The sequence below is a fragment of the Carlito syrichta genome, unplaced genomic scaffold (assembly GCF_000164805.1).
Source record: "Carlito syrichta isolate Samal-C Ts95f unplaced genomic scaffold, Tarsius_syrichta-2.0.1 Scaffold311220, whole genome shotgun sequence".
Classification (NCBI taxonomy): Eukaryota; Metazoa; Chordata; class Mammalia; order Primates; family Tarsiidae; genus Carlito; species Carlito syrichta.
The window spans coordinates 62,508-67,173 of record NW_007255316.1 but is presented as its reverse complement, the minus strand read 5'-3'; the positions used below and the strand labels follow the sequence as shown (position 1 = coordinate 67,173).

Genomic DNA, 4,666 nt, shown 5'->3' with positions numbered 1-4,666 from the left:
GTCTTTTCTTTGTGTAGTTGCCTTCCTGGTGCCTTTTTCTCTTCTTTTAAGGACACTAGTCCTATTAGATTATAGCCCTATCGTTATGACCTCACTTTAAAGGCCCCACCTCCAATACAGTGACATTGAGGTTAAAGCTCCAACATGCAATTTTTAGGGAACATACTCCATCTCATAACAAAGACAAATAAGTAAACGAGAAAGTATAATTGCATATGAAATATGCTGGATGCAATTATAGAATGTCATGGAAGGTCATAAGAGGAAAACATAATGTAGTTCTGGGGATGTAAATTCAGAGATGGAGTGATTTTTTACTTCATGTATTATCCAAATAGGGACAGTTGTGAGAGTGAAAGTGTGTATTAAAAATAATTAATAGCTGGGAGATTTGGATAGCTACATGCAGAAAAATGAAACTTGATCACTATCTCTCCCCATATACAACAATTAATTCAAGGTGAAAAGACTTAAATGTAAGACCTGAAACCATAAAAATCCTAGAAGAAAACCTAAGAAATACTCTTATGGACATCAGCCTAGGTGAAGAATTTCTTGCTTAAAACCCCAAAAGCAAGTGCAACTAAAACAAAAATAAACAAGCGGGACTTAATTAAACTAAAAAACCTCTGCACAGCAAAAGAAGTACTCAGCAGAGAAAATAGGCAACCTACAGAATGGGGAAGATATTTGTAAACTGACAAAAGACATACCCAGGATCTACAAAGAACTCAAACAAATCAGCAAGAAAAAAGCAAATAATCTCATTAAAAAGTGGACAAATGACATAATAGACATCTCTCAAAAAAAAGAGATACAAATGGTCAACAGACATACTAAAAAAAATGCTCAGCATCTCTAATTTTGGGGGAAATACAAATTAAAAGCACAATGAGATACTACCTTACACTAGTGAGAATGGCTATTGTTAAAAAATAAAAAATAGGAAAAACAGATGCTGGCTTGGTTGCAGAGAAAAGGAACCACTTAAACACTTTTGGTGGGACTGTAAACTAGTACAGTCTCTATGAAAAGCAGATGGAGATTTATCAAACAACCAAAAGTGATCTACCATTTGATCCATCAATCCTACTACTAGGTATCCACCCAACAGAACAGAAGAACAGAGATCGTTATATAAAAATGATACTTGCACCCGCATGTCCATCACAGCACAATTCACAACTGCAAAGATGTGAAATCAATCTAAATTCCCATCTATGAATCAGGGGATAATAAAAATGTGGGTCTCTTGAGTCGCCCGCGGCAAGGCAAGCGCGTGGACCCGAACCCGCCGCGGAGCCTCCATGAGCCCGCTGGGTCCAGGCCCCGCTGAGACAGGACTGAAGCTGCAAGATGGCTGATCGGGACCCCAGGGGCGTCATCCCTCTCCAGCAGATGGTGGCCTCGGGCACCGGGGCTGTGATCACCTTCCTCTTCATGACGCCCCTGGACGTGGTGAAGGTCCGGAGGCAGTTTCAGTGCCCATCGGCGGTCAGCGGGCTGACACCTTTTTCCAGATGCTGGGGTCTCTTTTATGCCAAATGGAAGTGCCTCCTGTATTTCATTGGCGTCCTGGAGCCCTGCCCTGATGGTGCCCGCTGTGCCACTTGGTTTCAGGACCCCACCCGCTTCACGGGCACCATGGAGGCCTTTTAAAGATTGTGAGGCACAAGGGCACCAGGACCCTGTGGAGTGGCCTCACCGCCACCCTGGGGAGGACTGTGCCCGCGACTGCCATCTACTTCCCCGCCTATGACCAGCTCAAGGCCTTCCTGGGCAGCCAAGTCTTGACCTCTGACCTCTACTCACCCATGGTGGCAGGCACACTGGCCTTCCCGGGCACCGTGACTGTGACCAGCCCCCTGGAACTCGTGCAGACAAAGCTGCAGGCCTGGCACGTGTCCTACCGAGAGCTGGGAGCCTGTGTTCAGGCTCCAGTGGCTCAGGGCAGCAGACCTTCGCTGTGGCTGGCTGGGGCCCCACCGCCCTTCGAGATGTGCCCTTCTCGGCCCTGTGCTGGTTCAACTACGAGCAGCTGAAGAGCTGGCTGAGTGGGCTCAGGCCAAACCGACAGACCCCCGTGGACATCAGCTTCGTGGCAGGCTGCAGCTCAGGGACGGTGGCTGCAGTGCTGACTCTCCCCTTCGACGTGGTGAAGACAGCCGCCAGGTCGCGCTGGGAACAGTGGAGGCCGTGAAAGTGACGCCCCTGCACGTGGACTCCACCTGGGCGCCGCTGCCGAGGACCCGGGCCGAGTCAGGCATCAGGGGACTCTTTGCTGGCTTTCTCCCGAAGATCATCAAGGCCGCCCCCTCCTACACCATCATGATCAGTACTTACGAGTTGGCAAGTGCTTTTTCCCGAGGCTCAACCAGGACCGACCTCCCGACCACTGAGGGCGAAGGGGACCCACCTCCCCGTGGGGAGGGCGGGAGGGGGCTAAGCCCAGTGCCTTTTCCTCAGCGCCCAGCGGCCTTGTTTCCCCTGCTTCCCTGCCCTCCTGGAGACGCCCCAAGTAGATGCCCAGGTCTCCCAGACACGGCTCTTCCAACTGCTCCTGAGGGACCATGGCCTTCCCAACCCCAAGTTCAAGACCAGCCTGCCGATCCCCTTTGTGTGTTCCTCTGTGTGCTGTAGCTGGGCTAAACTTGGTCTCTACACCCCTGTTCGTTACTTCCTTCTAAAGATGCTGAACTGAAAAAAAGAGAGAAAGAAAGAGAGAAAGAAAGAGAGGAAGGAAAGAAAGAAAGAAAGAAAGAAAGAAAGAAAGAAAGAAAGAAAGAAAGAAAGAAAGAAAGAAAGAAAGAAAGAAAGAAAGAAAAGAGAGAGAGAAAGAAAGAAAAGAGAGAGAGAGAAAGAAAGAGAGGAAAGAAAGAAAGAAAGAAAGAAAAGAAAGAAAAGAAAGAAGAGAGAGAGAGAAAGAAAGAAAGAAAGAAAGAAAGAAAGAAAGAAAGAAAGAAAATGTGGTATATATTCAGCCATCAAAAAGAATGAAATCATGTCTTTTGCAGCAACTTGGATGGAATTGGAGACCATCATCCTAAACGAACTAACTCAGGAACAGAAAACCAAACTACGTGTTCTCACTTATAAACGGGGAGCTAAACTAAGGATATGCAAAGACATAGAGAATGACCCAAAGGACACTGGAGACAGAAAAGGGAGGAATTGGTGGAGGGACCAAAAAATCACATATCGGGTACAATGTGCACAGGTGGGGATGGTAGGTACTCTTAAAGCCCAGACCAAAAACTATTTGCATCTTCCAAAGGTATTGAAATAAATAAATAAACCTTAAACTTCGCTTGAAAATAAAATAAAATATAAAAATAATTAATAGGCACCAGTTGGTCTTCAGCTGGCATAATCTAGAACTGCCCCAGGAAAACAGGAGACACAGCCACCCTGTTCAAAGAAGACCTCATGGAGAAATATTTCAGCTGAGACCTAAAGTTGAAACAAGTCAGAGAGAGGGGAATTTACTCCAGATAATCAGGCAGAACAAAAACAGAAAGAAAAAAAATAATAAGCTGGAGAAACGGTAGTATGTTTGGGGAACTGCAAAAGATTGCACATGGCTGAAGTTATCAAGGGCAGGGGACCAGGCAAGAAAAAGATTAAGCAGTATTTAGAGGATAACGGGACTCCTTAGGGAGGTTGGACTTGGTCTGCAGCAGATGTGGACCATTAGGAATTTCAGTCACAAAAATGATGTAATTTTATTCACATTTCAAAAACCTCTCAAAGATTAGATCAAGAAAGCAGACCCTCTTATTTCCTGACTCTTTCCCCCCGGATACCTCTTTTTCCTCAGGGACAAAAGATATTGTCATAAAGACCAAATAAATAACAGCTGTAGGAAGCAATAAGAAATTCCATGTATAAAACAAAAAAGGAGGATTTGCATAAAAATAGAAATTGGACAGGATCAGACAGGCAAATAAACCAAGGTCCAAAAAATGGACAAGCGAACAGTCAAGGTAAGAAAGGAATCAAGGGTGTCCTGACCTTGGGTGGAAGAGACACAGGGCAACTGTTGGTGCAGAACACTGAGGGACACTATTTAGAGCAGGTTAGCTTTTACTGCTAACTTGCTTATCATAGCATCTGAAGGAATTTCAGAACCAACTTCAAAAGGCTCTCACTCACTTGAGATGAGACAATTGGACTTTCAATCATCATAACTACAATGAATTGAAACATATTCTGTTTCAGTCTATAAGTCTATAGTGATACTTTAATAAAAACAAAACTAATCAGTTGCTACTGTAGAATACCAATAAATTATTTTTAAAGCTGCTAAATAAAGAGAAAGGATCAAGCATTTATCTTGCCTTTCCTATGTGAAGTGTGCTAAAGATTAAACAATACTAGATGAGATGTTTCTACTTATAACAATACTTTAGCTATAAATGAAGGAATAATTTAATTAGTCCATCACCATTTTGAAAGTATAAATGAGATAATGGAGGTAAATATTGATTAGCAATAGCTGCTAAAACCGCAAAATGAAAACCACTAGACATCATGTGCCTCAGGATAGAAGAACATAGCACTACTTATGAATTAATTTTGCTTTAAAAAAGTTGAGCTTGAATATAATCAAATTTCCAATCAAACCTCCTGACCAACTACTAATGTACATGAAATTTAGAACCACACA

General features: G+C 43.8%; 1 pseudogene; it reads left to right on the top strand.

Moving 5' to 3' along the window:
* Positions 1 to 1,340: 1,340 nt before the first annotated feature.
* On the top strand, positions 1,341 to 2,399 carry LOC103271096 (annotated as a pseudogene).
* Positions 2,400 to 4,666: the final 2,267 nt, after the last annotated feature.